At 42.3% G+C, this 25,764-nt stretch overlaps 1 protein-coding gene across 3 annotated transcripts in view; it reads left to right on the top strand.

Moving 5' to 3' along the window:
* The first annotated feature begins 233 nt into the window (after window positions 1-233).
* Window positions 234-25,764, top strand: part of CAPN15 (calpain 15) — a 114,307-nt gene continuing 88,776 nt past the window's right edge. For 2 of the 3 annotated variants that reach the window (XM_089540001.1, XM_089540000.1), the window contains exon 1: window positions 372-488. The gene's annotated coding sequence lies outside the window, so the exon portion shown is untranslated. Of the gene's footprint in view, window positions 250-371; window positions 489-17,202; window positions 17,276-25,764 lie in introns of those variants that run through there. The other variant, XM_089539999.1, reaches the window with a different exon arrangement.

Raw genomic sequence — 25,764 nt, 5'->3', positions numbered from 1 at the left:
GAGGCGCAAAGGATCCTGGTCGTCGTAGTCCAAGCCCTATTCCTCCTCTCAGGCTCACAAAAAGCCCCGTCCAAGCGCTCCAAGCGGCTCCCTTCCCTCCATTAAAACCCCCAGAACCCTCTCTTCGCAGCCGAGGGAGCCCGGCCGCCTCCTCCTCCCGCTTTCGGTGTGCCCTCCTGCCGCGCGAGGCCCTCTGGGTGTTGTAGTCCGGCGGCGCTATTCCCGAGGCCTCCGTGGGCCGCTCTTTCGGTGCGGAAGCGGCGTCAGGAGGAGGGCGGTTTCCGGACTCTGGGGGGCGTGGCTACGTCTGTGGGCGGGGCAAGGGAAGGGGGCTGAGGAGGAGGGGGAGGCTATGATCGCCAAAGGAGGAAGGAGAGGAGGAAGGGCTTCCATCCTGAGGGAAGGAGAAAGTTCCTGGGCCCCGGAGCAGGAGGCAGGCAGGCAGGCAGCCAGCAGGGAGCCCTCGGGGACAGCCAGCCTCAGCCACGGTCAGTTCCAGAGCGACGCCTCTCAGGGAGGGAGGAAGGGGCCCTTAGGACCGAAGGGAACCCGGGAAAGGAAGGAGGGAGGGAGGGAGGGAGGGAGGCCTGGAAGGAAGGAAGGAAGGAAGGAAGGAAGGAAGGAGAAGAGGAAGGAAGGATGAACGCGAGAATGGAAGGAAGGAGGGAAGGAGGGAGGGAGAATGGAGAGAGGAAGGAAGGAAAGAAAGAAGGAAGGAAGGAGAGGAGGGGGAGGAGGGAGAATCAAGAGAGGGAAGGGATAGAAAGAGGGAAGAATGGAAGATAGGGAAAGAACGGAGGAAGGATGGATGAGAGGAAGGAGGGAAGAATGGGAGGAGAAGAGGAACGGGGGAATGAATGAAGGGAGGAAGGAAGGAAGGAGAAGGAGGGAGGGGGAGAGAGAGGATGAATGAAGAGAGGGAGGAAGGAAGGATAGAAGGGAGGAAGGAAGAACGGATGGAAGGGAGGAAAGAAAAGAATGAGAACAAGGAAGAAAGGAGAAGAGAGAGGGAGGGTGAATGAGGAGTAGAAGAAAGGAAAGATAGAAGGAGGGAAAGAAGACTGGAAAGAAAGGAGGGAGGGAGAGAGAATGAAGACAGGAAGGAGGCAAGGATAGAAGGAAGGAGAAGAGGGAGGGAGGAAGAATGAGAGGAGGGAAGGACAAAAAGAAGGAGAAGAGGAAGAGAGGGAGGATTCATATGTATAAAACTGTGTGTGTGTGTGGGGGGGGGGGAATGAACACAATCCCGAGCTCTGTGTCTGTGTATAATATACATACATATGAGTGTTTGTGTGTGTGTGTGTATGTTATGGGTATAATCTCTGTACAACTGCGAGTGCAGCGACAAAGACACAATACACACAACTCCCCTTCGCAACTCCGAGCTCCATGTGTGGTGTGTGTGTATGTGTATATATAAAAATGTGTGTGTGTGTATATGTATATATGTGTGTTATCTATAACTATAAATATATATGTGTGTGTGTGTGTATACACATCTATATATGTGTGTATAAATATATACATGCACGTGTGTATGTATATGACCATATATGTGCGTGTATATAAACATTATGTATGGCATGTGTGTATATGTGTGTGTATAAATAGATGTACATGTATGTATATATCTATATAACTGTGTGTGTAGGGTATGTCTGTATATATCAATATATGCATGCATTTATAGATGTCTGTGTGTGTATGTCTCTCTCTCTCCCTCTGTGTATATATGTATGTATGTATATATGTTTGTATGTGTGTAGAGGGGGGTTTGTGTAGTATATGCTGCCCTGAATCCTGTTGCTAGTGACGTTCATTGAATGGATATAGTCCACCTGGGACTGGCCAACACAATTCTTGCCATGGTCTTCTGTACAAGACTTGACAAAAACATGCAACCACAGCTTATATACTTATGTACACACACTTACACCCCATGTACATACTTTGTATATGTATACACACTTGTACATATATGTACAGATACACAGACACACACACATATATGTATACTTTGTCCAAGGGAGTGTTGGTACCCTGCGTTTTGGTGTTAAAAGTTGAACTCCTAGCAGTTTGCAAAGAGCCATGGCAGCAAAACTGTTCAGTCTTCCCAGTTAAAACAAGACAAACAGCAGTTAATATATGTATATGCTTTATATACTCATGTATAAGTCTAGACATTTTGGTGAAAAATTGACCCCCAAAACATGTCTTGACTTATCCATGGGTCGATATAAGTACTATACTTTCATACTTAGGCCTGTTACAGACTGCCAAAATAAAGCTGCTTTGGGTCTCTTTGGAGGTATGCTGTTTAAATGATGCATGCATCCTAAGAATCTGGAAGCTGCACCAAAGCTGCCCTCCAGTGCTTAGGAATGGAGTGTGGCTTTGGCATGACCTCCAAACTCTTAGGACCCATGCATCATTTAAACAGCATACCTCCAAAGAGACCCGAAGCAGCTTTATTTTGGCAGTCTGTAACAGGCCTTACTTAAAAAAGGAAAGACCATAATCTACCTTGAAAGCACTGGCCTCCTTCTCTTTATCCATACAGCCTTTAATAGGAGCACAAGCATTTAATGTGTGCTGGAAATTTGTATGTTCTTTGACCTTGTTTTCCTTTCCATCCTTTGTTACATGCCCTTAAATTTTACCCTCGACTTCTCCAAGGGTCATATCAAAATCCCTAATTTTGGCCCCAAAACCTGCCCTCGACTTATACATGAGGTCGACTTATAGTCAAGTATATACAGTAGGCACATAGTACATACATAGATGTGTGTGTGTGTACATGTGTACATACACTATAGTGGTATGTTTTTGTCAAGTCACACCCCCGCTTTCCACACAAAAGTTGCTGTAATCCTGTTGTTCAGTCCCAACTAAAGTCGACCCGTTCAGTGAATTGGTAAGTTGACATATGGGCCATTTCCATTGCTTGAACTGGTCTACTTTTGGTAGCACTAGCAACACATACAGATACATGTGTATTTATACACAACCTATCTATGTATGTGCTATGTACTTATTCTCACACATGAGGAAAATGCAGGACATTCAGATCAGTGTGGTATTCCTTTAAAATACAGTCTTCTCTAATCTGTTGTAGTCCTGATAAGGAGGGAGTGACAATCTTGCCTGGCATGGTGAGTCTTCTGGTTAAAGATTACCCAATGAACACTGGGAAGACTGGTTTTGACTTCAGAGGAAATGATGTTTTGCATTTTCCTATATGTGATTCCATGATATTTGAGATTTGATGATGCTTATTCCCCCATCCTACACTTTCAGAGGGTTGTGTGATTGTGGTGGTGCTCCTCTCTTTGTCTACTTTGTCCAAGGGAGTTTTGATACCTTGCGTTTCGGTGTTAAAAGTTGAACTCCTAGCAGTCTGCAAATAGCAATGGCAGCAAAACTGTTCAGTCTTCCCAGTTAAAACAAGACAAACAGAAGTTAATATGTCAATAAAAAATGTACTGGCAACCATGGGCTAAAATACATAATTGGAGGCGCTAGCTACAAATATATATGCGAAAGAGACATTTAGAAACAGAACGAAACCAAGAAATTCCTCTTGTGCAGTCATAGCATTGCTTTGGCGTTGTTGCATTTGCAAGACTAAAACAAAGGTCTGTTATCAGCAGCCCCCTTTATAATAAATGCACAAAGGAAGCATATGAGAGTCTGGTTGCAGAAGTTGTCTCAGAGAATGATAAAACAAGCTTTAACCTCAGAAGGGACTCTGTCGCCATTTAGCACTACTCTGGTGTGCACCTTGTTCCTGGCTTTTTCTTCAAGCGTACTCCGCATGTTGTGCCGCTTACAGCCTTCCTGGTATCATGCAAGAAGTGTGGGTTATGTTTCCTTGAACATTTGCCATGCGTCTTAATGTGACATTCCTGAGACGTTTTGAGATAGCGTGCGGGGAAATCTTCATATTACGTGGCTTCCCATGAAAAGTGAGACTGATGGTCCGCTTGGTTTGTTCGGACCCTTACTGGCATGTGGCTTTCTTTAAGCTGATGCCCTTCAAAGGTTTATGATTATGACTCCTAACTCTAGCCTATGTGGCCAGTAGTCAGAAATATTATTATTATTATTAGTTTTTTGTGGGTTTTTGGGGCTATGTGGCCATGTTCAAGAAGAGTTTATTCCTGACGTTTCGCCAGCATCTTCATTCTCTGAAGATGCCAGCCACAGATGCTGGCGAAACGTCAGGAATAAACTCTTCTAGAACATGGCCTCATAGCCCAAAATAACCCACAAAAAACTATGGATGCTGGCCATGAAAGCCTTTGACTTCACATTATTATTATTATTATTATTATTATTATTATTATTATTATTATATTGATATCTATCCCACTTGTCTCCCGAGACTGGGACCCAAATACCTTACAGTATGTTGATGACACCCAACTTTATCTCTCCGTTCCATCTGATTCCAAGGAAGCTGTCTCTTTACTGAACCAGTGTCTGCTGTCAGTAATGGACTGGATGAGGGCAAACAAATTGAAGCTTAATTCAGAGAAGACAGAGGTGTTCCTGGTCAGTCGTAAAGCAGATCAGAGAGTTTGGGCTTTGCCTGTGTTGGATGGGGTTAAACTCCCCCTGAAGTCCCAGGCTCACAGCTTGGGTGTGCTTGTGGACTCTACTCTGAGCCTGGATGCCCAGGTTTCAGCCAGTGGCCAGGAGTGCATTTGCACAGCTTAAAATTGTGCACCAGCTGCGCCCGTTCCTTGAGACGTCAGATCTGGCTACGGTGACACATGGCTTAATTACATCCCACTTGGAGTACTGCAATGCACTCTATGTGGGGCTGCTTGTGGAAACTGTCCAGAAACTTCAGCAGGTTCAAAACGCTATGGCCAGAAAGATGACCGGGAGAAGTTACAGGGAGCATATAACTCCCTTGTTAAAACAGCTCCACTGACTACCTGTTGGTTTCAGGGCACAATTCAAAGTGCTGGTCATGACCTATAAAGCCCTACATGGCTTGGGTCCAGACTATTTGAGAGACTGTGGCCTGTTACAGACTGCCAAAATAAAGCTGCTTCGAGTCTCTTTGGAGGTATGCTGTTTAAATGATGCATGGGTCCTAAGAGTCCGGAGGTCGCACCAAAGCCACTCTCCATTCCTAAGCACTGGAGGGCAGCTTTGGTGCAGCTTCCGGATTCTTAGGATGCATGCATCATTTAAACAGCACACCTCCAAAGAGACCCGACGTAGCTTTATTTTGGCGGTCTGTAACAGGCCTGTATCTCTCCATATCTCCCCAAAAAGTGAAGCAAGAAAAAAAAATACATGTTTTTAATGTAGTCCTTCATGTGGTTCACCATAAAGTAAAGGAAATGACAAGTGGTGTTGTTTTGTTTTTGTTGTGCTTATTCAGGTTGAAGTTCCAGGACTCTTTTCAGGGTGGTGTAGAATTATAATGAAGAAGTAAAGTAAAGGAGGAACAACTTCTCTTAGAATTACTCTTTGTGTAACCCTACAAAATTCGACAGGCGACTTGAAGGCGCATACACACGCACCCACAGGAGTTGAATATGATTTCCAAGAAAGTATAAATGTAAGCAGACTGCAGACTTGCGTAGAATAGTGAGAGATAGGGATGTCTTAATGATTTGAGTAAGCCTTGGAATAAAAGGTGATAGGAAGTTATGAGAATAGTAGAATCAATCTACTAATGCTTTACAAATGCACTTGATGGCCTTGGATGTCTCTGACTAACATTAGCATGTCTGTGTGTAATGAATTCTTAGTAATGTGAGACTTAAAAAATAATGTGAGACTTTTAAAAATAGGTGCTCCTGCCCTTTTGAAATCTCTTAGAGACAGTGACTTGCCAGGTATGCCTTCAAGAAAACCTTTTAAATTGGATGTCAGATGGCTTCAGTAAATTCTTGTGCCAATAAATTTTATTGATCGTATCACAACAAAGTTGAGCATCATCCCCTCTGCAAAGCTGTAAAGTTCCCAAACAGCAATGGTCTTAACCTCCTAATTCTGCTTTGTGATAGAAAACTGTTGTTGGTGCTGTATGACAAAGAATGGACAAAATGGATTGGAGTACTGTACTGTTCTAAGGTCAAACGTGACTCAAAGTGGAATGTAAGATTTCTTTGTTCCCGAATTCTCTTGTTGCATTCTTTTGGCTATATGATGGAAGCTTAGGCTGCTAACTTGGGCACGTTACAGACTGCCGGATTGTGGCAGTCTGGCTCCGCTTTCAGCATCCGGGAGCCGCAGCGGCCAAATCGCGCAGCTCCCAGACGCTCCGAGGAAGGAGCGCGGAAATCGTGCTCCTTCCTGGGCCCCAGATAGGGTTAGGGGCGTCTGGAAGAGACGCCCCTTTTTCAAACTTGGACGTTCTCAGGACGTCCCTAATGGCGGTCTGTAACCCGCCTTGGTATCCAAAATAAGCTGTCTTGGTATTGTTGGTTGTCCCTGTTCTGTTGTCTTTTACACTCAAGCTTTAGCACAGAAGTAGGAAGCCTGGTGCCCTCCAGAATGGCCAGAGGTCAGTTATGGTCCAAACCAGGATTGAGGGGCATCAGGTTCCTTTCTCTTTCTTTAGTGGATTTGTGGTAAGATAGTTTATAAGATCTTTTTCAGTATTGTTTCATGCTGTTTCAGGGTGCATATAACAGACCTCCATGGGGAAGCAGCCTATATTGCCAAGATCTTTAGAGTCCAGATACACAATCTGGTTTGCTTTAATTTTCTTACAACTAGTTGTGTAAACATCTGATAATAGAGCATTCTGAAGATTTATTGCGTAGCTGATTCTGTACTGTTGTCCCAGACTGTTTAGAGTGAGACAGATTCACATTATTCACAAAATGCTTCTCTTGCCTTTGACGTAATGAGGAGGGAAAGCCCACATATTGTGGGGTTTAGACAGTCTTTATGGCCCCACAGGGAAAAGAACACCTCAAAAGCAATAAAATATTAACATGATTTGAAAGATGACATATGTTGAACTTGGAAACTTGTTAAATATGCAGTGATAGTTCACCGAGGCCTAAATACCCTCAAAGCAACAGATCCCATCTGAACTTGGAAGCTAAGCGGGATCAACCCTGGTTAGTACTTGGATAGGAGACAGCCAAGGAATAGCACCAGGCGCTATGAGCTGTATTTCAGAGGAAGGAACTAGCCAAACCACCTCTGAGTATCCTTGCTGAAGAAAACCCTATAGTGTTCATGGGGTTGCCATAAGTCGACTTGAAGGCACATACACACACACAATAAAGGTATGATACAATTGCTTCTTTTTGAATTGTTTTCATACTGGAAAACTTGAGGTTTTGCAGGCTGCCATTATGTGGCCAGTTTGTGACCTCCCTAGATTTCCCCTTGGCACTTATGTTGTCTAAATGTGCCTTTTAATGTTACGAGAGGATAACCTGAAACCAAGATATTTGCAGATCAAGGGACACTCCTGTGTTTTCCACTGAGCAAAGGCTTAAAACATCAGTGCTGCCTACATCTTTTGGAAGGGCTGTTTTCACACTCCTGCGATGCTTTCTTCTAAGCTCTCATAAAGGTCTGTAATAAGGTCTGTTAGAGTATATCTCATATTCCACATGATTGTTTTCCATTAATGAATATCTATGGATGATAGGAGATCTGGATATGATTGACCTAGAGTAGAGATGTTGTGGACATTGTTCTGACAAGTATGGAATCATAGAGTGGGAAGAGACCACAAAGGCCATCCAGTTCAACCCGCTGCAATGCAGGAATACACCCTCAAAGCACTCCCAACATCCAGCCTCTTTAAACACCTCCAAAGGAGGAGATTCTGCTACCCTTTGAGACTGTGTTTTACTGTCAAGAAATTCTTCCTAAGGTTTAAGTGGAACCTTTTTTCCTGTAGTTCCTGCAGAAAGTTCTTTAACTAACCTCTGGATTTCTGTAAGAGAAAAGATAAGGGTCTCAGTATCTTCTGGGTTATGGGCTGATATGCTCCATTTCAAAAATCATGTCTTCTTTTTTCTTGTCTGGTGATGTGCTTTCAATGACTAGTATACTGAAAGAACAGCCCTATATTGCTCTGTATTTCAGTGATACTCTGAACCAAAGTGGTATAGTGGAACGTCTTAGATAGTGGGAACTGGGTGGCAGTGGATGGTTCTCTCTTGCTTTGTTCAAAGTTGAAATGGGACAGCCTTTTGTATATTCCCCTGAATGCTGGGGAGGACAGAAGTCTAATATTTGGTAAGACATATCTTTCAATAAAAAAGTATTACAAGAACACTGAAACACTGCCTTTGTGCTGCTGCTCTGATGCCATGCTGACCTGTGACATTGCCACATAACTGTCGGCACAGGGATGTGTGCAGGGGATGCTAAACCATTTACGGTTGGCATGCTGTGGATGCCTCCTCTTTGTCCTTGGTTTTAAACCTGACCATCAGGAGTGTTTGGTTGCAGATACGGCTGCATACTGTAAAAAGGTTGGGAAAAGAAGAGGGGGAGTGATCCTTCACCATCATCATCATCATTTGCTTGGGACCTGCTTTTAAGCACCAAAGAATACAGGTCCTGCAGTTCTCAGCTGCAACAAGCATTTCCTAGCCCCATGATACATCACTAGCATCTGCTCTATTTAAACTTGAACTATTCCATTTATTTGTGCTAGGGCTTCTATAGCTGTGTACCCAAATTTAGGAGTCAGCCCTGTTGACTGTAGTGGAGCTTCTGATCCTATGCTTGCTTGTTTGGAAATAAGTTTCCAAAGGGAAACTTACACAAAGGGAAGCAAATTGTTTTTGAAGGTTGTCAGAAGGATTCTTTTTAAGAGATAAAGCGAGTTCCAGGCATTCTACTTAGCTTCCTGTTTAGACTATTTACTTTGAATAACAGGCAAGTGTGGCATTGTATGTATACATTCACAGCTTTGTGCAGTACACTTTGCTATCAAAGGGCATTTTCATGTGTAAGATAAGCTGGCTTTGATACAAACATAAAACTTAATTGGTTGCAGTATACATTTTCTGTTCCCAGCTCTCTTGCCATGTCAACTGAACTCTTCCGTAACTCAGTTGGGCATACTATCTCAGAACAACACATAGACAGTGACAGCATGCAACTTTTCTGCATGTCTTCCACACTTTTCCCTTTCAAGCCATTTTGAACCATCTTTGCTAATGAAAATACATGTTTTAAAACAGCTTTCAGAGTAAAATTTGTGCCTTGATGGTTGACCTAATGATGGTATTATCCCAACATCCCTGTTGGGATTTGCTTTATGATCAACAAGGCTAGCCTTTTACTGTATTTGTATTGTGTCACTTGAGGAGAACCAAATTTAGCCGCCCAGCACTGAAATGCTGCATTGGAGGAAGAGGTGTATGTGATTCAGTGAATAAATGTATATGACAGTATAGAGTCATCTTGGGCAATTCGCTGTTCTTTTCCTACAAAGGAGTCCTGAGCTTCACACTGGATACAGACAGGCTTGAGTTTTGTTTTCTTCCTTCCTTCCTTCCTTCCTTCCTTCCTTTCTTTCTTTTTTGTACTTTTCACATGTGTCACCACTCTTCTTCTCCCCCACCTTTCCCTGAATATTTTAAATCTTGTTGAAGAAACATGTGTGCTTTGAATGCCGCACAATTAATTTTGTGCTTTTCTTTTCTTTTCCTAATGAAGATATTACTACAATATATATTTTGGCATTTGCTTTATTGGCAACAAAGCCAAAAATTAATAAAAGCATGATTTTTTTAATGTCTATTAAACAGCACTGGCAGAGGCAGCATGATGTTGTGGTTTGAGCATAGGACTAGAACTTTGGAGAGCGCGGATTCAGTTCCCTGCTTGGCCATGAAACCCCATTGGGTCATCTTGGGCCATCTTGGGCAAGTCACATCTTGTCATCCTCGGAGGAAAGTAATGGCAAACCACCTCTGAAAACGTCTTGCCCAGAAAACCCCATGATAGGCTCACCATAAGCTGGAAACGACAGCAGCAACAGATGACACTGAAAGAAGGCAATTGCTCTCATCTTCTGTTCTCCTACTTTATATATGTCCTTCCCTTCTTTCAGAAAGAGCTTTGCAAAGCACATGTGGCCCTTTTGCTCACTTCTGTTATAACCTCCTAAAGTGAAGGTAAGAAACTAATTGCTCCAAGGTTACCCAGAGAACTGAATGGAGATCCGGATTTCTGTTGCTCCAGCCTTGGCCAACACTCCAACTACTATACACTACTCTGGTTCTTCTATGTACTGATATGTGGCGGAGGTAGGTCAGTACTCCATCATGCCTAGATTCAGATCCAGATGATGGACTTGCTATCATCTACTTCCACCTTCCATATACACATTGGTATTGCCACCACAACATTGTAAGTTTGATCATAGAGGAGGGCTCCAAGGTCCACTCAGCCTTCCATCCTTTCGTAGGTTGGTGAAATGAGTACCCAGCTTGTTGTGGGCAGTTGACTTACACATTGTGCTAGTTCATGGATAAGCAGTATAGGAATGTACTTGCTATTGCTATATATGAACTGCCATTCATGAGGCCATATGAGAGAGGGGAAGCAACAACTAGTCAACCATCTATCATAACTGTATCTAGTCCTTCTGAGAACTTCTTTCCTTGCGACTTTTTGTCTTTTAGCTGTTGGGGAGCTGGATTTCCTGTGGATAAAAGCATGCACATTTTAAAAACCTCTCCGAGAGTAGGCCAGAGTAGTACATTTGAGGCTGCATCTGCACTGCAGAAATGATGTACTGTACTTGGAATCCCATTTTGGGAGAAAGGCAGGACATAAATCCAATAAACAATGTGAATAAAAATAAATATCGCTTTAACTGCCATGGCTCAATGCTATAAAATTCAGAGTGCTGTAGTTTTCTGAAATATTTAGCCTTCTTTGTCAGAGACCTCTGGTGCCACAACAAGCTACAAATTCCAGGATTCCATAGGATGCAGCCATGGCAGTTAAAGTGGTGTCACGCTGCATTGTTTCTTTGGTGCAGATGCAGCCTTAGTTGGTCAACACAACCCTTCTCATTGAAATCCCAACAAGACTTCCGTGTTTGTTCTGATGTCTGTGACTTGGAGTTTTCAGGCTTTTAAAATGTCTGCATCTACTACGCTCACAATGAGGCTGGTCCATGCATACTAGAGCCACAAATAACAAATGTATTAGTGCTTGCTCCATTCATTGTTGCTTGATGCTAAGGAATCTTTTAAAAGTGAAAATAGGAGAGGATTAGTTTTTCTCTGTGTTCACATGCGCTGAAGGTTGTGTGAAGGAAATGATTACCATATGTAGACGTGTTTTTTTTTCCTGTCACAGGAAAGAAGTGGCAAGCTGTAACTGTTTTGTGTTTGTTTTCTGCTGGTGGACATTGTTCTGTGAGAGATGTGATGGCTCACCCTCCCTTTAAATCAGCACAATACAGAAGAAGCAGATTGTGAGTTGAGTTGGATCCAGATTGGAATTGGCAGTAAGAAAGGGTTTCTGGATTTCAGTCCATACATTTGAGTTTTCTACTATCCAAGACCGTCGCTGTTTCAGCGGGCAGCATTTTGGCAGCAAAGCTAATGCATGTATATTGATGCAATTAGAAGGGCATGCAAACTAATTTCTGGCTTGGGGCGCTGCATGCATTTTGCTTTACATTCTGCTGCCCTAACAGGTAGATTTAGGAAATTGCTCAAGTGTGGCAGGAAGTACACTACAATTTTCCAGTTCTTGGATTCTTTACACTTATAGTAGTCATTCCTTTCCTCACTACTACATGATTTTAGCATGTGCTACTTTGTGCTTGTCTCAGATTTTAAGCTAAGTTAACTTCAAATGATTTTACCTTTATTTCTACCCAGGTGGCTCTGAAGCATTTAACAGGAATAGTTTTGTTCATGTTTTGAAGCTACTTAACCCAGTTATAGATGTCTGAATATTTGAACGTATTTCAGGACAGATGACAGATCCATCCAATCCAGCATTCTGCTAGTAGTTTCCAAGGTATGAGAAAGGTGTTTTCCCTGCAGTCCTTTAACTGGAGATGCAAGGGACTGAAACTCTATCATTCTGTATGCAATTTTGCTTCTTTGAGCATAGTGTTCAAGAGTGCTGACAAAGAAAGCCAGGCTTTGTTCACATAGATTTGCTTGCACCTTTCGAACTGCAAAATGTTCTGAAGGCTCTTGCTCCGTTTCATCCATGAATTAAGGCCCAAATCCTAGTTGTTGTCGCAACTAGAGTAGGCCGATTGAGTTGGTGTGATATAGCTAAATGTCGACCCATTATTCAACACTGGGTCTCCTAGTTATGATTACTAATAGCACTCATGCCTAACTCTACTGTGATTTTTGGAGAGCACCATGTATGATAATTTGGGTTTCTTTGTGGAGGGATGTAAATACAATAAATACTCAGAGAGCCTTTTGCATCTGTATATGTATGTCATTGCCAAACCAGATATTGGTTATACTTGTTTTTGTGTTTATACTTTTTACGCTAGAACCTTAAGTCACTGTTAGTCTCGTAATTCAGACAACATCCCTGTGAAGTAAGATATTGTGTTAGAGATGGAGATCTGTGACTTAGCGGATAGTGTGGGTTGCCTAATTTCACCCAATGAATTCGTGTCTGGGATTGATTTCGAATATGAAATGGAAATGTTTATCCTTTAGCTTAAGCTCCTAACCACTATACCATATCAACTGCCAGACAGCACACTTTGGAAGCTTCTCCCTGTCCAAACATTTGAGCTAAAGCCTCTGGGAGGCACTACATTTTGCCAAGAAAATCCATGATAGGTTTGGCCTAGGGTCACCATAAGTTGGAAAGGACTTGAAGGCACACAACAACAATTTTCTTTTCATGGAGGTCCATAGTCTAATCACAACATTGGCCCTGCCCTCATCTCTTCAGCAGATAAAGCCTTCACTACTCCTATTCTCTGCTGCTTAAAAATGCTTGCCTTCATAAAATAAGGTTTCCCAAGAAGGGAAATCTTGAGAAGCGCTCTGCCAGATGACACATTAACTAGCTGATTTGTACATACAGCTCTGTTAGGCTATGAGTCCACAGTGATGACGCAAGGAGTTCTTTTATTTCTGTCTACTCTCATCTCCAAAATGACAGAAGTAGAACTGAAAGGAATTTTGCTTGAGGGTTCTTGTCCATGTCTGTCTGTCTCTTGCTACTTTCATGGATTAAAAAACAACAACAGATGAGTTTGAGATAGTGTGCATTGAGACCTGTAGTAGATGTGGCTTGGTGAGTCATAAGAGAAGAGACATACAGTCTGCCTGCTTTAACCATGGGCTTGCCATCTGCAGCTTTGAGCATCTGTGGATGGTCATAGAATCATAGAATTGTAGGGTTGGAAGAGACCACAAGGGCCATCCAGTCCAACCCCCTGCCATGCAGGAAATCTCAATCAAAGCCTACCTGACAGATGGCCATCCAGCCTCTGTTTAAAGACCTCCAAGGAAGGAGACTCCACTACACTCTGAGGAAGGAGTGTGTTCCACTGTCAAACAGCCCTTACTGTCAGGAAGTTCCTCCTAATGTTGAGGTGGAATCTCTTTTCCTGCAGCTTGCATCCATTGTTCTGGGTCTTGTTCTCTGGAGCAGCAGAAAACAAGCTTGCTCCCTCCTCAATATGACATCCCTTCAAATATTTAAATAGGGCTATCATATCACCTCTTAACCTTCTCTTCTCCAGACTAAACAGGCTAAACTCCAGTCCTTGTTCCCACCTCATTGTCCCTAATGGCAGTGCATTCTGCTGTGGTAGTGTGGCTGCGCGCATGGCACACCGCCATTAAAAACCATGGGACTTGAGACCCAGTGGTTTTGGGCATCACGGGGATGGGGGGAGTCTGGCACAGAACCCTCATGGATGTGAAGGGCCAACTGTAAATCACAATCCACAAAAGAGTGATATCTTTGTTGGCCAGCCAAAATGCACAAAGCATATATGGTAATGCAAGTTTTCAAAGCTCCGTTGGCTTCTTCATGAAACAAAAAGTGGAAGAAAAAGTGACGGCTTTGGAATCACAGGCCTACATTTTGTATATATGCTGTCTCCACTGTAGTTCATTTGGTTTGGAGGCATGGCAATGTAGACAGAGGTCTCTTGGCCGAATGGGAACTAACATAAAGGACAATAACATTTAAACTCTATTAGCAGCAGTAAAGTGACTTCTCTTGGGATCCAGGGTGTCTCTGTCTCTTGTGAAACCTCTGCCAACATTGAGATCCGTCCAGCATGGCTATCCCTGAATGTTTGTTACAGAAGAGAGTTTGCTTCATAGCGGGGATGAAGCAATAGAGTTTTTAAAGGAAATAGTTGTTTCTGACAAGCTGAAAATAGTTGTTCTTAGCTTGAGACAAGTTAATTGTACATTTGTGGGTGGGTTGATCCATCACTGCTATGTGTGAGTGGACTGAAAATGCTTACTGCTTTTTAAGATAACATTTTCAGTCAAGCTGGAGTACAGAATGAAGTTCTCATCATATTTGATGTCAGCAGCACATGCCAGAATAACAGGTGAGATGTACACCAAAATGTTTGGAAATTGGCTTCCAAAGAGTCTTTTGTCACCTCTTTCCTCCTGTGTATTCATCTAAGTGCTTTGCTTTAGTTTGGTATAGCAGAAAAATAGAAGTTAAAATGATATAATGTCTCTAGAAACTGCAGACATCTAGTGACCTTCTATATATTTATGCAAGACTTTTGGAAAACTAGGTTTTATTGTAGGACAAATGTATTTTTCAACACGAAACCCAGAACTAAAACAGTGACTGATCAGGCATTCAGATTACAGAATATGGAAGGAGTGCTTTCCAAGATGACTAGTTACCATATACACATGTTTTGAAAGTTTCTAGAACTGAGCTTCTTAAACTTACTATAACTGTCTGAAGGCACCTATTTGTGAGCCACCAGTTGTATATTTGTGTGAAAGCTTCTTCTGCCTGTTCTCATTTTCTTGCAATTGTAGTTTTCTATTCATTTGAATTTCTAATAGTTTTTCTTTCTTGGATCCAAGGAAATATCTGAATCAGAAGACCAGCCTGATGGGAGGGTGGCAGAAGAAGGACCAAGGGATCTGTTTGTGGTACATTTCTATAGGAGGAGGCTTCTCATCCTTGGCATGTTGCCTTTGACATTCAGGCTAGCCTTGATATATAAGGCAGATTTTGACATAACCAGGCTTTGACTAGTCTTGGGAGATTCTGGGAGCTGTAGTCCAAGAAAAGTAATTTGGCCCAGCTCTGGGTGTTATCAGTGGATATCATGTTATGCCAATGTCATGACTTCAGAATCTGGTGTCTGCTACTGATGGTTGGAAAACTTTTCAGCCATATTTTATATCTGTTTTACAACATGTACAGAATCAGGATTATCATTTAAAGGTTTGGCGATTTAAAGAAAAAGAAGAGAGAGAGAAAAATCCAAGAAGGCTTATAACTCCTATTTGGTGGATCATGAAGGGAAGATTTTTGTCAGACTAGTATATGGTGAAAAGTGAGGGTTGTGGGGTTTTTGCCCTATAAGTTTTGCAGACTTATAGATACGGAGGGCAGGAACAGGAAAGCTTTCTGTATATTCAAAAGTATGGAAAGAGTAATAGTACTGAAACACAGATGTACTATAAGCAGTGCTATCCAAATCTTGCAGAATATAACTGGAATGGAACAGAGCTTGATCCATGACCTATACACAGTCAGGCTAGTATTGGAATTTGCCCTAGATGCTCTAAATGGCCATCAGAAAGCCATAGATGTTGACATCGCACAAGCTTCACAGAACAGAGCCCTTCCATGGTGTCATTCCTTTTTCTGTTTCTTTCCTCCTGTGTCTACTTGTGTCATTCTGCTTGACTTTCACAATACACTGTTACATGACTATAGTTTTGCTATATGTGCGGGTTTCATGACCTAAGTGTTGCTATGGGAGCAAATAAAAGCCTTGGGCCAACTCAGTCTATGTGAAGAGCTTGGAGCTGTATGTGTTTAAAGCAACTGTCCATATAAAGGAAGGGAGGCATGGAGAAATAGGATGTTCCTCATTCTTATTTGCCATCTCATTTCAAGCTTGGGAGAAAGATTTCCTGAGATCCCTTGATGCGAAGGAGAAGAGCAGAGAGGTTCAGTAAATATAGCCTGATATGGTTTTTACTGTTCCTAGCCAAACTTGGCCGTTCTCTGTTTTTAACCATACAAATCCCCTTTGCAAACCCAACAGCTTGAGTTGTACACAAATGGTGGTCGTTGTCCATTCTGATTTTATACTGTTGTGAATAATCTTGAACTTCAGCGTAGAAATTTATGTGGCTTTCAATTGTGGAGAGATGTTATGTCACTCCTTCAGGGAAGATCCTTTTCTGCTGGCTTTGCTAGTCAGAACAGCAAATGTCATTTTATAGGCCTGTTACAGACAGGCCAAAATAAAGCTGCTTCGAGTCACTTTGGAGATATGGTATTTCAATGATACATGAGTCCTAAGAGTCTGGAAGCTACACCAAAGCTGCACTCCAGTCCTTAGGGCTGGAGCGTGGCTTTGGTGCGGCTTTTGGACTCTTAGGACGCATGCATCATTGAAATACCATACCTCCAAAGTGACTCGAAGCAGCTTTATTTCGGCCTGTCTGTAACAGGCCGTAGTTTATCTGAAGATGCCAGCCACAGATGCTGGCGAGACGTCAGGAATAAACTCTTCTAGAACATGACCACATAGCCCGAAAAACCCACAAAAACTATGGATGCCGGCCATGAAAGCCTTCCACTTCACAAATGTCATTTTGCTTAGGATGCACTCTCTCCTCCATTGCAGTGAGTTGTCGTGCCTTTGGGCCATTATCTGAAATCAAGCAAGCTTTGCCCTTCTTTGGCCACCCATCTACCTTTTGCCTATTCATTTTAGCTCCCATGAAAGTCTTTGCTGTATAAACCAGAATTTTCTGATAAAGACACACATCTAAATGGGGAACTAATGGAGTATGAGAGACACTGTCTGGTTCCAGTTCCCAATAAGGCAATGTTTTGCCATGTAGAGAAGCTGAACCAGCCTATGGTGATTATATGTTAAATGTCATTATAGAAGTTGAAGCATTGGTTTCAAGATAACTGGTCGGAAACTCATGTCGCCTAACTATATCTATGAAATTCCTGGGGAACTTACTGGCTGTTTTGATGTTTTCTTGTTTTTCACAGGATCAGTTGGTCATTTGTCTGGTTTCACTGCTGCTCATTCTTAGTACCGTCATGTAACGTTGGCATTAATAAGGTAGGGCTTTAACCTGCCGTAGGTTATTTCCTTTGTATGACTGATTTCTTTAGAGAATGTACATACTACGAACTTAGGGTTGCGTGTTGCTACTTGTTACATGATCACTTGCTTGCGTAAGACCCTGTTGCAGCCTTGAACTCTTAGTAGTTATAATTACTCTCCTAGAAACTTAAATGACCTTTCCACCTTTTGTGGCTGAGAAAATAACTATCCTGGAAGGAAGCATGGCATAGCAGCATCAGCCAAAGGGCAGGTAGATCTTAGTTCAAATCTACCTTTGACACTGAAGCTAAGTGACCTCGGGCATGTGGCTCCCCATCAGCCTTATCTGCCTTTAGGTTTGTTGTGAATACAAAATAGCAATGTGTCTACCTTAAGATCCTTGAAGGAAGGCCATGTCAAACATGTAATAAAGGCGTGCAAATGAATTGCATTGTGCGGTTGCACTTAACTTGCTCAGGAGCTTGCAAGACTTGTTTTACTGCCTTTTGTCTTTCTTATACTCTGCTCCATTCGGAGTAGAATGATAAAGCATCTCTGTCATGTCCTTATAGTGTATACCTAGGATTTCTTTGTGCCGTTTCTGGGAAGAGGGGAAGCAGTAGAAAGGGAATTACTAGCATCTTTACAACTTCCATGTCAAGTGTTTTCTTAGTTTTCTGAGCCTTTGTCTGCTTGAGGCAGAAGAGAAGGAGACAAGGGGAGAAGCTTCATGTCGCTTGTCCCATGTACTGTCTCCATAGTAGTTTCTAAGTGTTTCCTTCCTTTGATGTTCATGCTAACTCTCCGCCAGCCTGAGGCCATATCAGAGACACTAGTCCTCTCAAATCTAGGACATCGGGTTGGAAATTAGGACACAGTGAATTGTTTGAGCTTAAAAATGGCAATATTGAAACACTAGAACCGGAAACAGGACTTCTTATAATTAAAACCAAGATGACCATTACTTGCATAAAGTGCAACAAATGGGTATTAATGTAGTTTTAAACTTTCGTTGTCTAGGATTTAGTTTTTAAAAATCTGAGTTCAAATCAGCTTCACATCTTTATCTACAAAATGGCAATATTCATCACCTTCTTGATAGGTTTATTGAGGTAATAATGGAACGTGTGCCTTTAAGGATAGAGTAATGATTCATAATAGTTACGATGGGTGGTGTGCTTTAGATGAATCTTAGCTTCCTCATTAGTAATAGGGAAGCTAGATGATTTATATGTATATATATATATAGTTTATCCAAGAATGAGGAACAATAGATAATAAACTAAATAAGATAATTTTCAAAAGGCACTGTTACTTTACAGCTAGTGTATCTGGTTTTCCTCCACAAATGCATTGGCATGCTGCTGTTCCATAAAATGGCTAATGCTCTGAATGAGATGCCTGTTTCCTCTTGTTCAGGCTGTCTGTATGGCGGGCGCCGCAAGGTATTTCTTCCATGTTAACAACGCTAGCTTCTTAAGCAGAATGTTGGGCAACATTGCACTACTTTACAGCAAGCCACATATTATGCTACTGCACTAGTGTATCTTACAGTATCTCTTTGGCTATTAGCTGGTTGATTATCATATCCTCTGTTTGCCCTTTGCTGCCAGTCTCTTTAGTATGTAGGCGGCTGATCAGTAGTGCACCTGAGATGAATGTAGGGTGGCACAAGGGGATCAACTTTAACTAAAGGTTGCACTGAAAGACCTAGAGATTCCTACTAGACATTTGTAGCTCCTCCAGTGCAGTTCTATGGTCAGTATCTGTTGAACGTTGACCACAGAGTTGCCCTGGAGGACCTAGAGATTCCTAGAGAGGCATAAAGAATAGTGTTTTTGTTATTTGCGGTTTTTCCATATTCATGGGGGTCTCGTGCCCCAACCCGAGTGAATATGGAGGGACAAATGTAGTTTAGACAGGATATTTGAAGGATAAAATTATTGAATTTGACTTGAAGTTTAGCTTCACACATATTTAGTCCCACATTAGCTGCAGCCTTTAGGATGAATAAGTGAAAGGTTTACAATATCGACGCCTAAATTGAATTTCAATTTGGATTTGGCAAAACCTCCTCTAAGTATTCCTTGCCTAAGAAAATCTTATGAAATTCATGGGGTTGCCATAAGTTGATAGGTGATTTGAAGGCGCATATACAGGACATATTGTGAGCCCTAAGGTTAAAAAGTAAAGCAGGTGAGCAGACAATCCAGATTCTTATGGTTGGAGTGGGCAACGGTGGTGGTGGTGGTGGTGGTGGTGGTGGTGGTGGTGGTGATGGTCAGTTTTTGTCCCTGGGCTGCCCCTGGGTTACACCAGCATCTTGCAGCAGCACACTTCCAGTTACCATTTTTGGCTGGTTTTCAGTTGGAAGAATATAGTTGGAAGTTGGATTTTTTGAGTTCTGGGAAAGGCAAGATGCTCTTTCCGCACATGATTTGTGTTAGTTTATGTGCAGAAAAAGCTCACTTGGAGGGTTCTGTGAGTTTGAGGTTACTGGTAATAGGTTTCAGAGGGTGGCAGAATTGGGGTTCAATGGCAACATGCAGGCTACCCTTCCTCTACCTAAGTAAGCAGGAGGGAGATAGGATCTCCTGTCACTTCAGTTGGTTCAGCTACTTTCTTAAGACCTCCTACAAAAAGCTCTGATGCTTCATAGCATTGTCAGTTGATGTACGATTAGCATTTCCCCCCCTTTTCCTTGTACCAGGTTTTGGAAGTCATTCTTGTATGTTGAATTGTAGGCACCCAGTGTAGCAGATCGTAAGGGAGACGGTGCCTGGCTCTTAGTAATGTTTATCTCTTGGCTGTGAATGTGGAGTAACAACAATGCTGCTCTGAACAGACTGGCACAGCCTGGTATAGGAAGATCTACGACCAACTTGGTCGGCATATAGTTATATGAAACAAGGAGAGCCATGCTGTCATTACAGAGGAGGAGCACCAAGACTGAGCGAAATCAAAGAATAATGCATTCTTGCCTCATTTTAAGGTTTTTTCAATTTGATGTTTTAAGTAAGGTATTAATAAGTGAACAAAAGCAAGCCAATACTTTCTTACTATTACCAGATCAAAGCAGCTCAAATTGAAATATCCTGAAATGACTCTCAAAGATGCACGTGTTCAGTGAAAGCCATTCCATAACTGAAGCTGTGTTTTGAACAGAGTCAAAGGGCATTAAGTACTTAGTATGAAGTAGTGTACTCTGCAGTACTATTGAATATTTTTATATTGGGACTGACAATAAAGTGTTGCACTTCATAAAACATTTCTTGTTTGACACCTTTGCAAAAATACACACGCAGTTTGTCACACATCATGAGACCTTAGCCCATATTTTAATAGCAATCTTGGCTCTGTGTAGACATTCTGGGAGTTTATTTATATAGCGATAGCAGGCAAGGAGGTCAGGCACAGTTGTGTTCAGCTTGTATGCAGAAAGACATACCCAAAGAAGGTTTAGACTTAGAGGAAGGAAGCGTGAAGATCGGAGGAAGGAATATCAACAATCTGATATGCGGACAATACCATACTACTAACAGAAAACTGCACAGGGCTCGGGGGTGAAGCAGACACCATAACTTCACTTTGTCAATTCAGATATCACACAAATTCATAAATAACACAAACTGTGGTTTGCAAATTCACATCAAATTAATGGTTTCTCATTTAGGTTTTGTTGCCTTGGTCTCGGACTGCAGCTTGAATTTCTCTCCAAACCATAGTCAAACTTATTCATTGTTGCTACCCTCCACTGAACTCATCCAACATTTCTACACTTCAAAATAATTAAAGGATGATCTTGTAAACTGCAGTAAAATATACAGGGAGAGAGAAAAGGTCTGTTAAGTATGCAGAGAAAAGTTGCAGCGTTCTGTAAAAGCGCATATCTTAACAAGACTTCTAGCATAATTCCTGTCACATTGCGGTGTTCGTTTAATAGCATGCCTTCACTGAATAGCTTAAAGCATTCAGTCATACGCTGTATCGGATTTTGACAGTTTTAAGAAATACTTATGGCTATAACATTGACTTGTGGTCATTTCCTAGACCAGGGGTCGGCAACCTACAGCCCGCGGGCTGGATCCGGCCCGGCGAGGCCTTGGGACCGGCCCCAGCCCGGTCCTGCCGCCGATTGCTGCCCCCGCTGCAGCTTCCGCGCTGTTCCAGGCGCCATTTTGAGTTCGGCCCCCCAGTTGTCTGAGGGACAGCAACCCGGCCCCCGGCTCAAAAAGGTTGCCTACCCCTGTCCTAGACCAAGTGAAATGATAAAAATATGTCATAGGGCAGTACCAAAAAACTCACAAAGATGTGTTGTTGTTGTTGTTGTTGTTTGCTTGCTAAGGGTTTTCAGAAGTTGTATAGGATCTTGCTCAACTTGCAGATGCTTTGGTCTGCAACTTTGACATCCTTCTTACAGCTGGTAGAAAATTGGAGTTGTAGCCCAACACATCTGGTCAGTGTTGGTTTGGAGAATGCTGTTATATAGTTTGCCTATCGCTGGTTTTTGTTCCTTTTCCAGGGTGGGGTGATGTGGGGAAGCTGCTGAAATGGTTGCTGTATTTGTAATGAGCCAAAGAGTCAAGACAATCAAATGAACACCATCCAGGCTGAAGGGGTTTCCCTGCAAGGCAATGGGTTACCAATTAAATAGACACAAATCCTCGCCGCGTATCCTCCACGCAAGACAGGCTGCAGCATTCAACACAGTACAGCACACAAACTAACTCCACCATTAACATGTAAAAACCACTTCCTCCCAAATAAGGGTCCTGCAGGTATATGCACCCCACACACTTCCATGCCACCAACCTCTGAAGATGCCAGCCACAGTTGCAGGCAAAACGTCAGGAATAAATTCCTCCAGGACGCGGCCACACAGCCCAAAAAGCCCACAGAAAACTATGGGTGCCGGCCGTGAAAGCCTTCGACTTCCCATTGAACCAAAGACTGCTAGCCTCTCCCAGCCCACTTTTATTAATGCCATACTAAAAAGAATAAATGCTTTGCTAATGCACTAAAAGATGCGAAACGTTTAGTTGCATCACTTTTTGTTACTTGTTTATTTTAATATGAGCTTCTACAGTATTTGCTTTTGAAATTATACACTCAATCCTGTGTAATCATGGCTAGTTTGTTTAGCTGTTGATGTTTGTCTAAAATGAACTTCCTGCTTGTATGTACATTAGATGTTGCTTTGAAAAACATAATACACACAATTCTATCTACTGCTTTTCTACGGATCCTAATTTGGATTTTATTCTCTCTGTTACTGCAAGTTATTCATACGTAGGAGGAAAGGGCTGGGATTTCATTCATGCTTAAGATGTTCATTTTAGGGAATCTCTGCCTTCAGTTTTGTTGGAACTCTTTCGAACATCATAGTCATGATAAGCATGGAGTTCTTCTAGTGTGTATTTAGCCCTACTCACACTCTATACGTTGAGTTGGCTGGTGTGCACATGCCTGGAATGCTGTGATATTCAAAATGCTTTAAGTGCATGCCAGGAATATCTTCCCATCCCAACTTCTCCATTTTTCATCCTGTAATGAGGCCATTTCTAATACTAAATAAGGCAGGACCTAAGCCTGAAAAAAGGACTTTTCCTTAGCTACTGGCAATTCTGGTGGGGGAAGAGGCATTCTGTGAGTTGTAGTCCAAACCACTGTTTTCCAGATGGTTTGTCAGTCCCATCAGTCTTGACATTTTTGTCCAAAATTAATACTTTAAAAATCTTTTCTAGTTGGTTTTTAATTGCCAGTCTATTGTCCTATATAAGGTCCTATAAGGTACTGTCTTTTCTATGCTCTTTTGTAGTTGATACTTCAGTGGCACTTGGTGAGACCTTTGCAAGTGTTTTTAGTCAATGTCCACAAATCCAGCCCTATTTGGACATGGTACAGGGAGTGGATATATATGCTGAGAGTGGAATATATCCTCTGTCTGTGGTTGTGGGGATCATAGAAATTAGGGTTGGAAAGGTACCCAAGGGCCATGTAGTCCATGCAAGAATCATTCAACAAATATGGAGAAGCAAAGAAAAAAGTGGGGGAAAGATTTGCTTCTGAGTTTCAAGTGCCTTTATCCTCCCACACTGCTGCAATTTTCTTACGTCTTCTAGCAAAGTGTTAACTGTTAACTGACCTTGGTGTCGATCAGGTTGTGAATATGAAATACCTCTCTTTTGCAATTCCTTTTGTGTTTGTTGAAGATGATTTCCACTCCACCTGAGTGTTTGTGAAGTGTGAGTCGTATTCATGCAGAGGTAGCAGTCAAAAGGATTTTCCCTCCTAGGTTTGAGATTATAGTGTTCAGGTCCTCAGAGACTTCTTAGGTGATACTAGCAATTGGCAGGGTATCTGGAACTTTTCATGCAGAGATCTCCAGTTCACCTTCTTTGCATTTCTCATGCAACTGTCTGGAATTTCTTCTACTTTACTTACTTATTTATTTTATTTTATTACAATGACCCTCTGCCTTTCTGTATGGCTTTCACTGTGGTATCTCATACTGATGTAACGTAACATCAGTGTAGTATCTCATATTGTTATCATGTAATAGCAAGGACGGCAATAAATGCTTTGTTGTTGTTAACCGCCATCAATTCAGTTTCATGAATGAGAGACCGCCAAGTCACCCTTTCATCAACAGCCCTGGTCAGGTCTTGCAAACTCAGGGATGTGGCTTCTTCAGTTGAGTCTATCCATCTCTAATGCTGTTTTCCTCCTTTCCTGCTGCCTTGCCAAGCATTGTTCTCTTTTCTAGGGAGTCATCATGTCTTCTCATAACATGTCTAAATTACAACAGTTTCCATTTAATCATCTTGGTTTCTAGTTTGATTTTTGGCATTGTACTCAAGGGAGCCTGTGTGGCGATTTCACCACATTTTTCTCCTATCACGGGCTGTTTCAGGCCCAAGAGAGACCTTCTTCTCCTGATGTGAAGAGAGCAATTGGATAGCAGTAACACTCCCCAAAGTGGTAAAATTCAAAGACAATTCTGTGTTAGTTTGAATCAGTATGCAAAGGCAGCTTTGACAGAGAAGGAAAGAGGTTGATAGCATAAGCTTCCATAGACCTAGGTTTGCATGCATCTGAGGAAGTAGACTTAAGTCTATGCACGCTTCTACTGCCAACTTTCTTCTTTCTTTCAGTCACAAAGGTGCTACAAGATCCCTTTGCATAACACCAAAAGTGGTGACTGAGCTCACACATCTTAAAGCCAGCTTATCATTAAGTAGGAAGGGAGAAATCAGTATTTTGTGCAAGGACTGGGTCCCCCCTCATTTTTAGTACAGCTGGTTATTGTATACAACACGTGCTGCCTCTCTTCTTGTGGTACCCTCTGCACCTGCTACAGAAGAACCAGTGGGATATATGCTGCTGCCTGTTTTTCTTCTCCAGCCCTGGGAAGCTTTCTGGGAAGGCACAGCAGATGATGTAAATTGGAGGAGTCTGTTCCATGTAGTTATCTGAAAAGGAATTATTGTCTATTGGCAAGCCATCTTACTCTAGCAGTTGTTACCTCTTCTGGAGAGCATCTGCACATTTCTCTAGCCCGGAAAAGGTGAGCTCTGATGCTTTGTGGTTTAAACTTCTTTAAAATTGATGGTAGGTTGAGTAAAATGGCTGTTTCAGCTCTGCTGAAAAACTTCCCTCTAGTCTCCAGTGATTCCTTATGAAATGAACTTCTCCAATTTACATCACTCTCAATTTACATCACATGTCAAGGCACACAACCTCAGTGTAAATTGAGAGGGGCTTATACTCTTGAACAGGTAGAGTGTCTCATTGTTTGCATCAACCTCATTGCAAGATGTGGGGCAGCACCCTGGAGGTCCCTGTGTGAGCTAGAAAAGCTGCAGCTAGCTGCCTTCCAAGTCTGGGGAGAAGAGCAGACCTATCAGTGGCTGAGCCACATTCTTCAGGATCCTCTCTAATGATATGATGAGTTATTGAAGGTCTACTCACTAGTGGCTTCATGGAGATACTATGCAAATAATTTGGGGTATAAGATGGAACCATATGGAACCCAGCAGCTTAATAGCCACGGGGCTGAAGTAAAATTCTCTAGATCACTTTTGGAATTGGTGGTATAGAAAAGAGCAGAACCATTATAACTCTAGCTAGGCCAGTAAGGTACCATGATCAATGGACTCAAAAGCTGCTGAGAGATACAAGAAGGTGAAGAGAGCAGTACTGCCCTTATCTTTCCCCTGGAATAGGTTGGCAGAAGAACCAAGATTGCTTCAGTGTCCAGCCCTGTTTTGAAACTGAGCTAAAATGAGTCCCAGTAATCTGTTTGATCCACGAACGTCTACAGTTGCTCCTGCTGTCATTGTCCTGGTGCCATAGGAACACCAGAGATACTTTCTGCCTCCAGTGTTGTAGTTGAGTGTTACTGTATTGTGCAAATCTTTTCTAAGTTGCTTTGAGAGGCAGTCTCTCAGGGTGACCGAGCAAGGTCTACCATAAGTATTCTAAACTTATATACAAAGCATCAC

This window comes from Sceloporus occidentalis, unplaced genomic scaffold, assembly GCF_023333645.1.
Source record: "Sceloporus occidentalis isolate IW3139 unplaced genomic scaffold, rSceOcc1.0.p SCAF_10, whole genome shotgun sequence".
NCBI lineage: Eukaryota > Metazoa > Chordata > Lepidosauria > Squamata > Phrynosomatidae > Sceloporus > Sceloporus occidentalis.
Note: the sequence above shows the minus strand (reverse complement) of the source record. Positions and strands in the feature narration are given on the sequence as shown.